General features: G+C 42.0%; 1 pseudogene; it reads left to right on the forward strand.

Annotated features, from left to right (window-relative positions):
• The first annotated feature begins 7,038 nt into the window (after nt 1-7,038).
• On the forward strand, nt 7,039-7,702 carry Tpt1-ps9 (tumor protein, translationally-controlled 1 pseudogene 9; annotated as a pseudogene).
• Nucleotides 7,703-18,783: the final 11,081 nt, after the last annotated feature.

An 18,783-nucleotide genomic window follows, 5' to 3' on the forward strand; every position in this document is an offset into this window, starting at 1 on the left:
GAGAAGAAAAGCACACAAACATAACCTCACATCCAAATATGAATATAACGGGAAGCAATAATCACTATTCCTTAATATCTCTCAATATCAATGGCCTCAACTCCCCAATAAAAAGACATAGATTAACAAACTGGATACGCAACGAGGACCCTGCATTCTGCTGCCTACAGGAAACACACCTCAGAGACAAAGACAGACACTACCTCAGAGTGAAAGGCTGGAAAACAACTTTCCAAGCAAATGGTCAGAAGAAGCAAGCTGGACTAGCCATTCTAATATCAAATAAAATCAATTTCCAACTAAAAGTCATCAAAAAAGATAAGGAAGGACACTTCATATTCATCAAAGGAAAAATCAACCAAGATGAACTCTCAATCCTAAATATCTATGCCCCAAATACAAGGGCACCTACATACGTAAAAGAAACCTTACTAAAGCTCAAAGCACACATTGGACCTCACACAATAATAGTGGGAGATTTCAACACCCCACTCTCATCAATGGACAGATCATGGAAACAGAAATTAAACAGTGATGTCGACAGACTAAGAGAAGTCATGAGCCAAATAACTTAACAGATATTTATAGAACATTCTATCCTAAAGCAAAAGGATATACCTTCTTCTCAGCTCCTCATGGTACCTTCTCCAAAATTTACCATATAATTGGTCAAAAAACGGGCCTCAACAGGTACAGAAAGATAGAAATAATCCCATGCGTGCTATCGGACCACCACGGCCTAAAACTGGTCTTCAATCACAATAAGGGAAGAATGCCCACATATACGTGGAAATTGAACAATGCTCTACTCAATGATAACCTGGTCAAGGAAGAAATAAAGAAAGAAATTAAAAACTTTTTAGAATTTAATGAAAATGAATATACAACATACCCAAACTTATGGGACACAATGAAAGCTGTGCTAAGAGGAAAACTCATAGCGCTGAGTGCCTGCAGAAAGAAACAGGAAAGAGCATATGTCACCTGCTTGACAGCACACCTAAAAGCTCTAGAACAAAAAGAAGCAAATACACCCAGGAGGAGTAGAAGGCAGGAAATAATCAAACTCAGAACTGAAATCAACCAAGTAGAAACAAAAAGGACCATAGAAAGAATCAAGAGAACCAAAAGTTGGTTCTTTGAGAAAATCAACAAGATAGATAAACCCTTAGCCAGACTAACGAGAGGACACAGAGAGTGCGTCCAAATTAACAAAATCAGAAATGAAAAGGGAGACATAACTACAGATTCAGAGGAAATTCAAAAAATCATCAGATCTTACTATAAAAACCTATATTCAACAAAACTTGGAAATCTTCAGGAAATGGACAATTTCCTAGACAGATACCAGGTATCGAAGTTAAATCAGGAACAGATAAACCAGTTAAACAACCCCATAACTCCTAAGGAAATAGAAGCAGTCATTAAAGGTCTCCCAACCAAAAAGAGCCCAGGTCCAGACGGGTTTAGTGCAGAATTCTATCAAACCTTCATAGAAGACCTCATACCAATATTATCCAAACTATTCCACAAAATTGAAACAGATGGAACACTACCGAATACCTTCTACGAAGCCACAATTACTCTTATACCTAAACCACACAAAGACACAACAAAGAAAGAGAACTTCAGACCAATTTCCCTTATGAATATCGACGCAAAAATACTCAATAAAATTCTGGCAAACCGAATTCAAGAGCACATCAAAACAATCATCCCCCATGATCAAGTAGGCTTCATCCCAGGCATGCAGGGATGGTTTAATATACGGAAAACCATCAACGTGATCCATTATATAAACAAACTAAAAGAACAGAACCACATGATCATTTCATTAGATGCTGAGAAAGCATTTGACAAAATTCAACACCCCTTCATGATAAAAGTCCTGGAAAGAATAGGAATTCAAGGCCCATACCTAAACATAGTAAAAGCCATATACAGGAAACCAGTTGCTAACATTAAACTAAATGGAGAGAAACTTGAAGCAATCCCACTAAAATCAGGGACTAGACAAGGCTGCCCACTCTCTCCCTACTTATTCAATATAGTTCTTGAAGTTCTAGGCAGAGCAATCAGACAACAAAAGAAGATCAAAGGGATACAGATGGGAAAAGAAGATGTCAAAATATCACTATTTGCAGATTTCATGATAGTATATTTAAGTGATCCCAAAAGTTCCACCAGAGAACTACTAAAGCTGATAAACAACTTCAGCAAAGTGGCTGGGTATACAATTAACTCAAATAAATCAGTTGCCTTCCTCTATACAAAAGAGAAACAAGCCCAGAAAAAAATTAGGGAAACGACACCCTTCATAATAGACCCAAACAATATAAAGTACCTCGGTGTGACTTTAACCAAGCAAGTAAAAGATCTGTACAATAAGAACTTCAAGACACTGAGGAAAGAAGTTGAAGAAGACCTCAGAAGATGGAAAGATCTCCCATGCTCATGGATTGGCAGGATTAATATAGTAAAAATGGCCATTTTACCAAAAGCAATCTACAGATTCAATGCAATCCCCATCAAAATACCAATCCAATTCTTCAAAGAGTTAGACAGAACAATTTGCAAATTCATCTGGAATAACAAAAAACCCAGGATAGCTAAAGCTATCCTCAACAATAAAAGGACTTCAGGGGGAATCACTATCCCTGAACTCAAGCAGTATTACAGAGCAATAGTGATAAAAACTGCATGGTATTGGTACAGAGACAGACAGATAGACCAATGGAATAGAATTGAAGACCCAGAAATGAACCCACACACCTATGGTCACTTGATTTTTGACAAAGGAGCCAAAACCATCCAATGGAAAAAAGATAGCATTTTCAGCAAATGGTGCTGGTTCAACTGGAGGGCAACATGTAGAAGAATGCAGATCGATCCATGCTTATCACCGTGTACAAAGCTTAAGTCCAAGTGGATCAAGGACCTCCACATCAAACCAGACACACTCAAACTAATAGAAGAAAAACTAGGGAAGCATCTGGAACACATGGGCACTGGAAAAAATTTCCTGAACAAAACACCAATGGCTTATGCTCTAAGATCAAGAATCGACAAATGGGATCTCATAAAACTGCAAAGCTTCTGTAAGGCAAAGGACACTGTGGTTAGGACAAAACGGAAACCAACAGATTGGGAAAAGATCTTTACCAATCCTACGACAGATAGAGGCCTTATATCCAAAATATACAAAGTACTCAAGAAGTTAGACCGCAGGGAAACAAATAACCCTGTTAAAAAATGGGGTTCAGAGCTAAACAAAGAATTCACAGCTGAGGAATGCCGAATGGCGGAGAAACACCTAAAGAAATGTTCAACATCTTTAGTCATAAGGGAAATGCAAATCAAAACAACCCTGAGATTTCACCTCACACCAGTGCGATTGGCTAAGATCAAAAACTCAGGTGACAGCAGATGCTGGCAAGGATGTGGAGAAAGAGGAACACTCCTCCATTGTTGGTGGGATTGCAGACTGGTAAAACCATTCTGGAAATCAGTCTGTAGGTTCCTCAGAAAATTGGACATTGAACTGCCTGAGGATCCAGCTATACCTCTCTTGGGCATATACCCAAAAGATGCCTCAACATATAAAAGAGACACGTGCTCCACTATGTTCATTGCAGCCTTATTTATAATAGCCAGAAAATGGAAAGAACCCAGATGCCCTTCAACAGAGGAATGGATACAGAAAATGTGGTACATCTACACAATGGAATATTACTCAGCTATCAAAAACAACGAGTTTATGAAATTCGTAGGCAAATGGTTGGAACTGGAAAATATCATCCTGAGTGAGCTAACCCAATCACAGAAAGACATACATGGTATGCACTCATTTATAAGTGGCTATTAGCCCAAATGCTTGAATTACCCTAGATCCCTAGAACAAACGAAACTCAAGACAGATGATCAAAATGTGAATGCTTCACTCCTTCTTTAAATGAGGAAAAAGAATACCCGTGGCTGGGAAGGGAGAGGCAAAGATTAAAACAGAGACTGAAGGAACACCCATTCAGAGCCTGCCCCACATGTGGCCCATACATATACAGCCACCCTATTAGACAAGATGGATGAAGCAAAGAAGTGCAGACCGACAGGAGCCGGATGTAGATCGCTCCTGAGAGACACAGCCAGAATACAGCAAATACAGAGGCGAATGCCAGCAGCAAACCACTGAACTGAGAATAGGTCCCCTATTGAAGGAATCAGAGAAAGAACTGGAAGAGCTTGAAGGGGCTCGAGACCCCAAAAGTACAACAATGCCAAGCAACCAGAGCTTCCAGGGACTAAGCCACTATCCAAAGACTATACATGGATTGACCCTGGACTCCAACTGCATACATAGCAATGAATAGCCTAGTAAGAGCACCAGTGGTAGGGGAAGCCCTTGGGTCCTGCCAAGACTGAACCCCTAGTGAATGTGATTGTTGGCGGGAGGGTGGTAATGGGGGGAGGATGGGGAGGGGAACACCCATAGTGAAGGGGAGGGGGAGAGGTATGTTGGCCCTGAAACCGGGAAGGGGAATAACAATTGAAATGTAAATAAGAAAAATTCAAGTTAATAAAGATTAAAAAAATATTCTGGAAAAAAAAAGTTAGCATGCTAGTGGAAATCAAATAAAAATGGTGAGGAATGTTTAAGAAAATAAAACAAAAACAACTTTAAAACTCTGGTATATACAGTGGAAGGGGAAGCCTTTGGTCCTGCCAAGACTGAACCCCCAGTGAACGTGATTGTTGGGGGGAGGGCGGTAATGGGGGGAGGATGGGGAGGGGCACACCCGAATAGAGGGGGAGGGGGAGGGGTTGGGGGATGTTGGCCCGGAAACCAGGAAAAGGAATAACAATCGAAATGTAAATAAGAAATACTCAAGTTAATAAAGATGGGGGAAAAAAAGCCTCTAGTATATAGGTTATATAGGTCAGTAGCTAAGTGACTGCATGGCATCTAAAGACTGTGTAATAATAATTTTTTTTTAAAAAAAAGGCAGAGCTGAAATAACAAGCAACTTCCAATGCTAATTTTTTTTCAGGAAATCCTACAAATCTGCCTATGATCTGAAAGCAAACTTTTAATAAAGCGTGTGTGTGTGTGTGTGTGTGTGTTCAGATGGCCAGCTGCAGACAGATAGAAAGAAACTACACTTATGCCAACTGAGGGAGAAGAGTCTTGGGAGACCTAAGGCCCCAAAGGGCTAAGCTCTGAAGCCAGGAACAAGCTCACCACAGCATCTGCCTCTGCACAGAGCACTGTTGTGTTGGTGACGATTGGTGGAACACTGTTGTGTTGGTGACAATTGGTGGAACACTGTTGTGTTGGTGACGATTGGTGGAACACTGTTGTGTTGGTGACAATTGGTGGTAAAGTACATAGAGATGCATCCTTGTGGCCAGGAACGGCCTCCTTACAAATTCGTACTCCCTCCATGGAGTCTAGGTCGTAAGCTAGAACTCTCAAACCTTGAATTGATTCTGAAGTGTCTCTGTTAGCAGTGGGTCTCAGGAGGATGCCCATCTCTCTTCTGCCTCACGGAACTCTTGGGAGTTTTTTCAAAAGAGTTGATCGACAGTCGGAGGTTATCAGACAGACCAGATGTCAACCTCGTAACAACTCACATTCAGCTTTACTGACTTCACAATCACCTGGGAGACGGTTGAGCTATGCGGCTCGGTGTATCGGTAAGGATATTTTCCGGGGAGAATTCACTAAGGTAACAAAGGCCCACCAAAGCTGTGGGCAATGTCATTCACAGACTGTGTACACTGAATGAAATAAAAGGGGAAGAAGAAAGTCCTCAGCGTACAGGTGTTCCCCTTTCTCTGCTTCCCGGTTACCATGGTGTGAATTACTCTGCTCCCCGTATCCCGCCATGGTGAATTGAAACCATGAGCCAAAATTAACTCTTCTTCCCTTGTTGTCAGTGCCAGTGATGTTTTAATGTAATTTTAATTATCATGTTAACAAAGTGGATCATAAATATATGCACAGGCAAGGAAACATTATCATCAAAGTTCCAAAATAACAAAACACATTTAATAAAAAGATTTGATACATCAGAAGAGGAAATTAATAAACTATAAGAAATGTGGTGATTCTGGACCAAAAAGAATCTCATTTTCTAGTTCTTTAAGGACAAACCTGACTAATATTGTTTCTATTGTATTTTGGTATATTTCCACATGTTCAGTCATTTTTATAGGCCTTCCAGGCTTCCTGGATAATAATTTCCTCTGCTTCCTCAGAGTGACTGCAGTTCTTGAAATGGTTAACGTAGTGATTGAGAACACTCATATCTTCCATCAGCAGCTCCATGAATGCCCCAATTCTCCTTCCCATTAAGTAGACACTCATTCACATCACCCAGTCAAGTAGTCAAAGGATGGAAATTTGCATATCAGACAGGGGGAACTATCAGGAAACATTTGATTAATACCTAATAGGTAAAGTTGATAATGTTTCTCTTTTTTCATTAAAAATGACATTCTTTGTTGGTCTGTATCACCAGCATCCTTTGTCTGGGATTTCTGTGGTTATACAAGTCAACAGCCCTCCTTCAATTTCATAAAGTTATGTGTGGTTGGGAGATTCCATGGCATCTACAGAGCTGTAAGGCAGGGAGAAGTTATCTAAAGTTTCCATGAACAAAATTATGGTAAAGACCTCTTTGTCTTTTGCTAGTTGAAACTAAACTGCTCTCCTTTGGAGAGGGCCTCAGCCCTCTGAGGGCTGCCATGGAAACAAGCTCACTAGAGGCTCTAGCGTCTGCTCAGACATTTAATTTCAACCACAGAAAAACGTACTCTATAAGTGCTCATATTATCAAATATATATTAGCAAGAAACTGTGTGTGTATTCTGCCAGGTACAGGCCTCCTCTTCCTTCTTTCTGAAGACAGACATATGGAATGTGTAGCAGGGAGGGGACCTAAGGATCATCACCACAAATAGCCGTGAAGACTGACCAAGAAGACTATGAATTATATCTTCAAGAAAAGAAAAAAATGGCTTTTCTGCCCGCTCCCCACCACCACCACCACCAGCGCCGCTCCGCGCTGTCAGGCTAGCGCAGCTGTCACCAACAGTCGCCATGAGGGAGATCACGGATGGACTGTGCCTGGAGGTGGAGGGCAAGATGGTCAGTAGAACAGAGGGTACCATCAATGATTCACTCATTGGTGGAAATGCTTCCTCTGAAGGTCGGAGGGCGAAGGTATGGAAAGTCCAGCAGTCACCAGTGTTGACATTGTCGGGAACCACCAGCTTCACAGAAGAGGCCTACAAAAGGTACATCAAAGACTACATGAAATCACTCAAAGGCAAACTTGAAGGACAGAAACCAGAAAAATAAAGCCTTTTATGACTGGAGCTGCAGAGCAAATTAAGCACATCCTTGCTAATTTCAATAACTATCAGTTTTTGTTAGTGAAAACATGAATCCAGATTTTATGGTTACTCTCCTGGACTACTGTGAAGTTGGTCTGACTCCATTCATGATTTTCTTTAAGGATGGCTTAGATATGGAAAAATGTTAACAAATTGGATCTATCACCTGTCACCATAATTGGCTGCTGCTTACCATCCATACAACACCAGGACTTAGGACAAGTGGGACTGATATCATCTTGAGCTCTTATTTTGACCTTGATTTATTTGGAGTAGAGGCATTTTTTTAAAAAGAAAAACATGTCATGTGGGTTGTCTAAAAATAAAGTACATTTAAATTCAAAAAAAGAAAAGAAAAAATGGTAAATCTGTACATGCATGTGGGGGATCACACACACACACATACACACACACACACACACACACACACACACACACACACACACAGCAACAAAATGGAAAAATAGCTAGAGGACTCCAGAAGAATGTTACACCTTGACTTACCCTTGTCCTATTCACCAAACGCTGCTCTGATGCTGAGGTAACCCAGCCATTTGTCCAAAACAAAACAAAGCAATGATATTTCCAATCGGGATGGAAAACAAAGGAAAGAGTTTTACAAGCTGTCTCGGAACAGAAAGGGAGATCTGGTTATCGTCTCCTCCTCTCAGTTTCTCAACCTCCTAGATGTTTAGCACAGCCTTCCGGACTGGAAAGGAAATGAGCAATCATGGTCTAACACCTTTGCATGCTAAAAGAGGAAATCATGCCCAAGAGCACGAGCAGTGTGTCCCTAGCAACGGGTGGCAAAGGCAAACTCAGACCCCTCTGCTGACTGACTCCCTCAGGAACACACTTCCCTACTCTGCTCATCGCACCTACCCTATCAACCTAAAGTCTGCGTCTCAGTTCCCACACTTTCCTTGCCAGTGCTTCTACGAAAGCTCTAGCCCTCATCACCTCGATTCAACACAAAAGAAAATATAGGTCAATTTTTGTGTCAAGCCCTGGGCAAACATCTTTTTCCACGGAACAATCTATAAGGTGAACAATAATGTCCGTCTCACAGATGAAGGAAAGAAGGCATGAGGGTTAAGAGGAGTCACACTGATGTCAAGGAGCAGAACCAAGATTCAACCATTTATCTGTCTGATGCTGGATCTGTGCTCATTGTCATACTGTACCCATAAACCATTGCAATAACTCTCAGGTTTATTCTCCACACACTGTAGATCCATTCTCTGAAGTCAGATTCATCTTTAAACCATATTTTCACCATATCACTGCCTTCTTCAGAAACATAACTCTCATCTTGTCATTGAGAACCTTCACAGTCTTGTCCCACTGTCAGGTCCAGCTTTGTCTCTAGAATCTTATTTGCTGCGTGGTTGATGCATCTTGCAGCCTCGCTTCCTCTCTGAGCATGTCTTTCTCCCCCTTTTCTTCTCTCTAAAACCCTCAGCACTGCTTCTTCTGTGTACTATCTAACCAACTGACTGTCTATTAATTTCTCTGCACTTTCTATTACCTGATCGGAATTATAACTCTGTGTAACCCTCGGTAAGTTTCTCAAACTTTCTGTACTTCTGTTTCTGAAAACATAACATGAGGCCAATTATAACTCCTAAGTTAAAAAAAAAAGTGTTGGGAGGATTGCATCAGTTAATACTGAAAAAAAAAAGCCACTTAGAACAGTATATGGAACAGTGTATGCATTCAAGATGCATGAATTAGTCACAATAGTCACTGTAGACGTCTAATGCTAAGAGCAGAGAGGGGCAGCGCAGAGATGAGTAAGCCACAATTGGTCAATTTCCTCCTATCCCAGTGAAGAACACAGGCCTGTCAATCAACAATCCCTGCCCAGCACTTTAATGCTAGAACAGAGGCAGGGGCACAAAGCAGCAGCAGGAGAAAGTAACAAATCCCTAGAATGAAGTAAGGTACAGTAAAGAGTATATTATTTCAAGGTAAGAAGATCCTGGCTTCCTTCCAGTGGAACCTGAGTGCATCTGGCAGTGTCACACTGGGGTCGCTACGTAATCGAGTGGTTAAAAGTCATTGTCTGTGTAAAGTGAATCTGGGAGATAACCAAGTGGCACTCAGAAGCTTCTTGAGAGCGTAGGCAGAAGAATTCTCTCCCCAGACTATAATGAGCTGACTCTCTTCTGGTCTCCTTGCACATTTCACCAGTGAAACACTTAAAAGCTCTTCAGTATTTTCCTGAGCCCCCAGAAGTCCCATGCAAGGATCTCTGAAACACTTCCTCCAAAACCCTCCAGCAGCTCTTTTCTGGAGCATCTTAGCCTAGACTGACAGACTGCACCCCAGTAGCTCTGCTACTTTAGCAGACTAACTATGTAGGGCATTACCGCCTGGTCTAAAGACAACCATCTCATCTTTGGCAAGGGTTCTATAGGAGGTGCCCAGAGCAAAGGCCTGACTGTGTGGTAACCCTCTATCCTGGAAGTCAACTGTCTGTACAACCGAATGTCTCTCTCTGGAAGCCTGAACATGAGACATGAGGGGAGGAAAACAGAGAGAGGCAATGAAAGCAAAAAAGCTCACCTTGAAGAAAGCACTGGACAGAAGGCATTAACCAAACCTGCGAGGGAGACCATCAGCAGCCCCAGACAGTAAAAGCTTAGACATAGAACCCTACTGGCTGAAAGAGAAGAGAGAAGCTGTTATTCATCCCAGCCATGTCCTTCTCAGTCTCCAGTGCAGTGATATTTAAAGCAATTTTCTTTTCTTTTTCCTTTTTCCTTATTTCTCCAGACATCCTCAAAATGAAACCCAAGTTTATTGTACTTGCAACCAGAATGAGTCTGGGCAATTTAACAGGCACTTGACCTTTCTGTTCTACTTCAGAGTAAGGCCCACAAGTGTTTTCTCATGGATGGTCAAGCTATGACTGAAAAGCAAGAATGAGCACGGCTTACTTATTCTAAGAGATTTCCCAGCTTTTGACAGAGAGAAGATAGGTGGCTTGTGAGAGAGAATGGAAAGACTTGAGGCAGTAGAGGGGATTCCATGATATGGAATCTAGACTTTATCCTACGATTGCAACATCGTATAAGAGATTAGAAAAATTTAAGCTGGGGATAGTGGTACTTGCCTGTAACTCCAGCACCCACAAGGTGACAGCAGAAAGATCAGGAGTTCAAGACCAACCTGTGTCACATGAGACTGTCTCAAAGAACAAGACAGAGAGTCTTGGAAGAGACAGGAAGGCGGGAAAGAAGAACACAAAGACAGGGAGGGAAGATCAGGTTTGACGTTGCTAGATAAAATGTAACTTCATCCAAAATATATTGTTGACTCCAATGTGTTTTCTCTTTTGTTACTATTATAAAACACCTGAGACTAGGTTCTTATGAAGAAAAGAAGTTTATTTGGTTTGTTATTCATTTCAAGGCTAAAACAGACAGCAAAGCTAATGCTTTGAAGCCTCTTTGGGTGCACCACCTCAGCAGCTCCATCCCACAGCAGATGTAGAATCTCAAGGCAGGGAGTGGAAGAAAGGGGAGAGGCCAGGCTTGCCCTGTCATCAGGCCTCATTTACTAAAATTACCACCACCTCTGAAGCACCACTCTGAGGACCAACTCAGCAGCATGTGAACCACTGGGGAACAAACTGTATTTCAGTCACAGCATTGTCTCAATGATAAAAGTTGATGCAAATTTGGAGACTCAAACCAAGTACCTTTAGCAAAAATTACTGACCAAAGAGGAAATCCATTTCTTAAGAAGCATTTACCCTACCAAAAATATAAGTAGTTCAGAAGAGTAGGACACTCTACAGATGTGTCCAACCTTTTATTTTTTTTATCTTTATTAACTTGAGTATTTCTTATTTACATTTCGATTGTTATTCCCCTCCCGGTTTCCTGGCCAACATCCCCCTCAGCCCTTCCCCTTCTATCTGTGCTTCCCCTCCCCATCTTCCCCCCATTACCACCCTCCCCCCAACAATCACGTTCACTGGGGGTTCAGTCTTAGCAGGACCCAGGGCTTCCCCTTCCACTGGTGCTCTTACTAGGATATTCATTGCTACCTATGGGGTCAGAGTCCAGGGTCAGTCCATGAATAGTCTTTAGGTAGTGGCTTAGTCCCTGGAGTGTCCAACCTTTTACTACTATAGCATGAGCTGTCATTTACAAATATGTTAGACCACATGCACAGCATGGGATTCATATAACCCATGGGCCACAGATTTGACACAGCTTCTTGTGCCTAAATGGAGGACCCCACCGCCAAGAGCAACTTCTTCAACCATTATTTCCCTAAGACAGATCACATGCACACACTGGAAGATGGAGCTGGGGTAGCTTTTCAAAAATGTGTGTATGGTGGAGTACATCAAGCCTCTCTCTTAAAAAAAAAAAGAAAGAAAGAAAAGGAAGGAATGAAGGGAGAAAAAAGAAAGAAAGAAAACTATCTCTACAGAGATTGTCCATGAACGGTCTCTACTTTATCTGGCCCAAATTTCACAAATATTGGCTTCCACTCCCCAAAGACGGGCACTGAGAATTGTCCAAAAAGCATCATGAGTTGAGATCCTCAGAGTTTCAGAACGTAACAAATTGCAGTGGGAATCCAGATCCGGCCTCCAAAGCTTCCTCTGCTTCACATTTATCTTTTGTTTCTTCTTAATTGATGTGGTTATGCTGCCAATTCAAAGACCAGAGACTTCAAAGGAAGGAATCTCATGTGTATCCCCATCCCACTCCCAGATCCCCACTGGCTGTTTTATCAGCTCTTCACAAGAAGAAAAGAAAAGGTCTTCAACTGTGACTCCTACTCAGAACACTGTGGGGTTAATCAGGGTTCCTAGGCAGCTCCTAACACCATCTGCTCAAACTGCCTTCTCCCAGACTGTCAGGCAAATTCATGCTGCTTTTCATCCTAACTTAACGGCACAGAGATTCCTGCACAAGAACCTGGGTAAGTGGTGAAAAGGATCCTTCTGGGATGTAAGCAGACAGAAAGTCAGTGGACACATCCTTCAGGGATGACACTAATGTCCCAGGTGCTATACCAGGGATGGCCCTTAGAATAGAGAGTTCAGTTGTCTTCTAAAAGCCTGCCGAATCCGACCCAATTCCAACCCACATTTCTGTAAGATAAAATGATCAGTTCCTTAGCTGCAGCTGGTGGCAATCTCATTTCGAGATAGACCATAAGAAGCAGGAGAGTCTTAAGGACAATGTCTCAGACTCAACTGTTTGTGACTTCCTCTGGTCTTGCCCCTACTGCATCTTCTCCTTCCTTCTTAGATCTTTCCAGTTTCGAGCCATGTGAAGCTCACTTTTCAGGCATTGGTTCTCCTTGCTTTCTGGAGGTCTTGTCTGTTCCTGCCTCTTGCCTCTTGTTTCTCTGGTTTTAATTCCATCTTCTTGTCTCCTCTCCATCTTAATGTAGAAGAAGAACCACAGTGTCAGAGTTGGAGTGGCATTCAAGAATGTTAACAGAGACCACACAACCTTTTGCTCATAGAACTACTGGCTGAACTGGCGTTAGGAATATAAGGCTCTCTGCTTTCCTGGATAATAAGGGATATAAAGAAGTATGAGAAAGATCACAAGAGCAGACACATGGCAAAGCCCTCAGCAGATTCATGACTATGCAAAATTACTAATCAGCACAGAATGCTCATATTTTGATCATGAATACAGCTCCATAAAACTGTACATATTAAGGAGAGAAAACAGTCTCAACATCTGAGAATTAATCTGGGACTATATTGTTTCTAGGAGCCCATGCTAGCACTCTGAGCTAAGCCTTACTGAACAAACAATTCAATAACAAACCAGGCCACCTTAGGACAAAGCAGAACCCCATAGTTACACTCAGTCATGAACAAAAAGGGACAACACTATCCAAAGCACAAAAATGTCCAAATATTCCCATTAGACCAACTTCTGCTTCCTTGCCAGTTAAAACCACCTCCTTATTCAGTTCTTCCTCATTACAAAGAATTTTTGTGGTATTCAACCACAAGAATTCCCTGCTTCCTGAAAGCCTCCAACTCCAGTTCCTCAATTCTCCTCCAAACTATCAAACAAGCCAAAATCCTTCTAAAAGCCTGTCTTTCTGCTGCTATAACTGAAAGGCACAAGTTCATGGTTCTGACGCTAGTTCATTAGTTCATTATTTACTTCAATAGTTCAAGAAGCTAGTGTAGCATCATCTGGTAAGGGTCTTGTAGGGCCATGTCACAGCAGAGAGTACAGCCTAGGAAGATAAGACACAGAGGTGCTTACTCAAGTCGTGTCTCCTTATTTAGGGACAAGGTTTCACTTGCAGCCCCAGCACACCTGGAATTCATGGTCTGCCTTAGCCTCCTATGTGCTGGGATTACAGGTGCACACCACACACGGCTCTTTTCTTATACACCCATGAACGCATGATGAAGAACCACTCTGATGATCTCGTCAATCCTAATTATCTCTCAAAGGAACTACCTCCCAGCATGACCTCAAGAATTGATTTTAACATGTGAATTCTTCCATAGCAAGGTCCTTCCTAACTCCTTTCAATCTCTGCCATTCACCAATCTTCTTCGTTCAACCAGCAATAAAGAAACTTGTTCAACCCTGGTGTGCTCTGGTCTTTGGCTATGGGTCAACAATAAGCTATGGATTTGTGTCCTTCCCAAAGCCTTGATGTTACTTAAGGATGGCCAGAAAGGCCCTCACCCTTCAATGAAGATAGCCAGTCAAGCGGGAGCTTGAGTAAGGGAGATCCTGTTCTCCATGTTATCTATCACCTTCTCAGAAGTTTAATCCTGGAAAACTTCAAAGATAGGAACATAACAAAGAATATAACTCCTAGCAACAGAATAATGACTTCTGGATGTAGCAGGTGAGACCCTGACCTTATCAAGAGAGCCTGCCTTAAGAGGCAGGAGTGGGTGCATGAGTGGAGGAGCACCTCACAAAGGCAAAGGGGAGGGAAGAGAGGGAGACTGGGATGGGAGGGCTGTGGAGGGGTAACTAGGAAGGGGGATATTATTTGAAATGTAAATGAATAAAATGATTAATAAAAAGGAAGTTTTCCTTAATCAGAGAGAAAATAGACAAGTTAAAGATAATTGCCTCTTCGGGGGTGTGTAACCACAGAAGACAGCTCTCTGGAGTCCTAGTGTGCTTTGAAGCTGTGTTATTGCTGCTTGTTGGCTACCTCAGGCTACTCCCAGCCCAGAACTAGTTGACAAACTGATAGACAGAGGGAGATTCTAGATTCTGGGGTGGTAGGGAACTAGTGAAGAAAATGAACCCATTTCCCTTCCACTGATCTGTTTTCAAGTCTGATTCAGTCTTTATTCCAGAATAGCAATAAGTATTCTTTTCCCTGTCAAGATTGTCTTCAACTAACATGAAGGGGAGACTTGGAACAAACAAACATGTGCTAATCCGTCAATGCTCTGTTGCATGATAGAACCAGTGCCTGTTCCTCAGAACATCTTTACCTTTACATAAGTATCAGTTTCCAGGAGCCTGGCTGTCTATATGATATGCCCATAGAAGACTCTTCCCATAGAGTAGTTCCTTCCTGATTCCAGTGACTTATATACAACATACTATCTCCAGGGGATGCATGATTGCCAGACAACAAATTACTCACAAACAAAAACTGAAGATTGCCTTTAAATTATTCAAGATGTTGGGAAAATAATTACACAAAACAGATCAATCAAAGGAATCAAATATATACCCTGCAGCTTTGAGACAATTACACGAGACAAATTCTGCAATCAAACACTGGCAAGTATTCCCTCCAATAAGGGGTACTAGAAAACTTAGAAAAATTAAATCATGGTTTCATATCACAGAATAGAAGGCTGCATTGTGAGCACTGGATATCAGTAAACAGACTTAGAAAGGTTAATAGAATCATAATGTAAACCTCAGAGAATCACCATCTTGAAAATAAAATAACAGTTATCTCAGTGTCATCTTATCCCTACGAGGAGATTAGCTGGTAGTGGAACTACTAATGGTTTCAAAGTTCTTACAGCAGTAGGACCAGCTTGTGTGGATGCTGGGACAGAGTAGCAGCCTTGGTACCCCCAATACCTGTGGTTCACAGTTTTACCTAAGAGAACAAAGAAGCTGGCAGGTGTTGGGATAAAAATGCCATCATGCAAAAGGAAGCATTTCCTTTGTGCTCATTAAAAAGATATATTAATTAGAGTACCTGAGCTATAAGAAACCCAAAACTTCCAGAACATTACTAAAATGAAAGTTTCTCAAATAAAGTGTAAGTGTTGTGATAAGTGGGTGGCTTTCTTCCAACTTAGGACTCCACCACCCTATCCCTAGCACCAGACCTCTGACTTCAGTATCTAGACTCATTTCATCCTGATCCATTCAGATCAATTAAATTATTTTAGGGGATGAGTTCTGAGTGAGGAGTGGCCAGCCCACTTGGAGCTCACAGAACAAGAAAGAGGCAGGAATCATACCAGCTCTTCAAAGCCCTGGCTGGGAATTGGGCCTCACTGCAGATGTTCCATGGCCAAGAACTCATTGCAACTGGGTGCAGAACTGTAACCACTGACTGTACCACCTCTCCCAGTTGCAAGTCCACTACATAGAAGGAGAGCTGGTGAACAACTGTCTTAACAGAATCGTGGAAAGGCTAAGTAGTAGAAATGAAACAAAGAAATTAGGGTAAAAGTAGACTGAAAGGAGTGGAAAGACCCATGACAGTTGGAAAGTCAAGTGTCACTCAGGTCCCTCCCTTACTGGTACTATCACTCACCATTCACCAAGGAATATGAGCTCCAACCCCCATCCTGCCCTATCCAGTTTTCTTTCTTTCCCGGATACATGTCAGTTATATTGCAGGTTAGTTTGTATGTTGAGCATGTTTTCTATCTCTCTCTCTCTCTTTCTCTCTCTCTGTCTCTCTCTATCTCTCTCTCTCTTTCTCTCTTTGTGTGTGTGTTTGTTTGTGTGTTTGTGTGTGTGTCTGTGTGTGTGTGTGTGTGTGTGTGTGTTGGCATGCACAGGTATACACCTTTCCATGTGTATGTGGGTGCCTGTGTGTAGGGATGCATATATCCACATATATGTGTGCATATGTCTGCCTGATTTTTGAGACAGGGCCTCCTTTTATTTTTTTTAAATTAACTTGAGTATTTCTTATTTACATTTCAAGTGTTATTCCCTTTCCCGGTTTCCGGGCAAACATCCCCCTAGTCCCTCCCCCTCCCCTTCTTTATGGGTGTTCCCCTCCCCATCCTCCCCCCATTGCCGCCCTACCCCCAACAGTCTAGTTCACTGGGGGTTCAGTCTTAGCAGGACCAAGGGCTTCCCCTTCCACTGGTGATCTTACTAGAATATTCATTGCTACTTATGAGGTCAGAGTCCAGGGTCACTCCATGTATGGTCTTTAGGTAGTGGCTTAGTCCCTGGAAGCTCTAGGTTGCTTGGCATTGTTGTACATATGGGGTCTCGAGCCCCTTCAAGCTCTTCCAGTTCATTCTCTGATTCCTTCAACGGGGGTCCTATTCTCAGTTCAGTGGTTTGCTGCTGGCATTCGCCTCTGTATTTGCTGTATTCTGGCTGTGTCTCTCAGGAGCGATCTACATCCGACTCCTGTCGGCCTGCACTTCTTTGCTTCATCCACCTTGTCTAATTGGGTGGCAGTAAATGTATGGGCCACATGTGGGGCAGGCTCTGAATGGGTGTTCCTTCTGTGTCTGTTTTAATCTTTGCCTCTCTATTCCCTGCCAAGGGTATTCTTGTTCCCCTTTTAAAGAAGGAGTGAAGCATTCACATTTTCATCATCCGTCTTGAGTTTCATTTGTTCTAGGCATCTAGGGTAATTCAAGCATTTGGGCTAATACCCACTTATCAATGAGTGCATACCATGTGTGTCTTTCTGTGATTGGATTACCTCACTCAGGATGATATTTTCCAGTTCCAACCATTTGCCTACAAATTTCATAAAGTCATTGTTTTTGATAGCTGAGTAATATTCCATTGTGTAGATGCACCACATTTTCTGTATCCATTCCTCTGTTGAAGGGCATCTGGGTTCTTTCCAGCTTCTGGCTATTATAAATAAGGCTGCAATGAACATAGTGGAGCACGTGTCTTTTTTATATGTTGGGGCATCTTTTGGGTATATGCCCAAGAGAGGTATAGCTGGATCCTCAGGCAGTTCAAGGTCCAATTTTCTGAGGAACCTCCAGACTGATTTCCAGAATGGTTTTACCAGTCTGCAATCCCACCAACAATGGAGGAGTGTTCCTCTTTCTCCACATCCTCGCCAGCATCTGCTGTCACCTGAGTTTTTGATCTTAGCCATTCTCACTGGTGTGAGGTGAAATCTCAGGGTTGTTTTGATTTGCATTTCCCTTATGACTAAAGATGTTGAACATTTCTTTAGGTGTTTCTCAGCCATTCGGCATTCCTCAGCTGTGAATTCTTTGTTTAGCTCTGAACCCCATTTTTAATAGGGTTATTTGTCTCCCTGCAGTCTAACTTCTTGAGTTCTTTCTATATTTTGGATATAAGGCCTCTATCTGTTGTAGGATTGGTAAAGATCTTTTCTTCCCAATCTGTTGGTTGCCGTTTTGTCCTAACCACAGTGTCCTTTGCCTTACAGAAGCTTTGCAGTTTTATGAGATCCCATTTGTTGATTCTTGATCTTAGAGCATAAGCCATTGGTGTTTTGTTCAGGAAATTTTTTCCAGTGCCAATGTGTTCCAGATGCTTCCCTAGTTTTTCTTCTATTAGTTTGAGTGTATCAGGTTTGATGTGGAGGTCCTTGATCCACTTGGAATTAAGCTTTGTACAGGGTGATAAGAATAGATCGATCTGCATTCTTCTACAGGCTGACCTCCAGTTGAACCAGCACCATTTGCTGAAAATGCTATCTTTTTTCCATTGGATGGTTTTGGCTCCTTTGTCAAAAATCAAGTGCCCGTAGGTGTGTGGGTTCATTTCTGGGTCTTCAATTCTGTTCCATTGGTCTATCTGTCTGTCTCTGTACCAATACCATGCAGTTTTTATCACTATTGCTCTGTAATACTGCTTGAGTCCAGGGATAGTGATTCCCCCTGAAGTCCTTTTATTGTTGAGGATAGTTTTAGCTATCCTGGGTTTTTTGTTATTCCAGATGTATTTGCAAATTGTTCTGTCTAACTCTTTGAAGAATTGGATTGGTATTTTGATGGGGATTGCATTGAATCTGTAGATCGCTTTTGGTAGAACGGCCATTTTTACTATATTAATCCTGCCAATCCATGAGCATGGGAGATCTTTCCATCTTCTGAGGACTTCTTCAATTTCTTTCTTCAGAGTCTTGAAGTTCTTATTGTACAGATCTTTTACTTGCTTGGTTAAAGTCACACCGAGGTACTTTATATCA

The sequence above is a fragment of the Rattus norvegicus genome, chromosome 7 (genome assembly GCF_036323735.1).
Source record: "Rattus norvegicus strain BN/NHsdMcwi chromosome 7, GRCr8, whole genome shotgun sequence".
In the NCBI taxonomy this organism is placed as follows: Eukaryota; Metazoa; Chordata; class Mammalia; order Rodentia; family Muridae; genus Rattus; species Rattus norvegicus.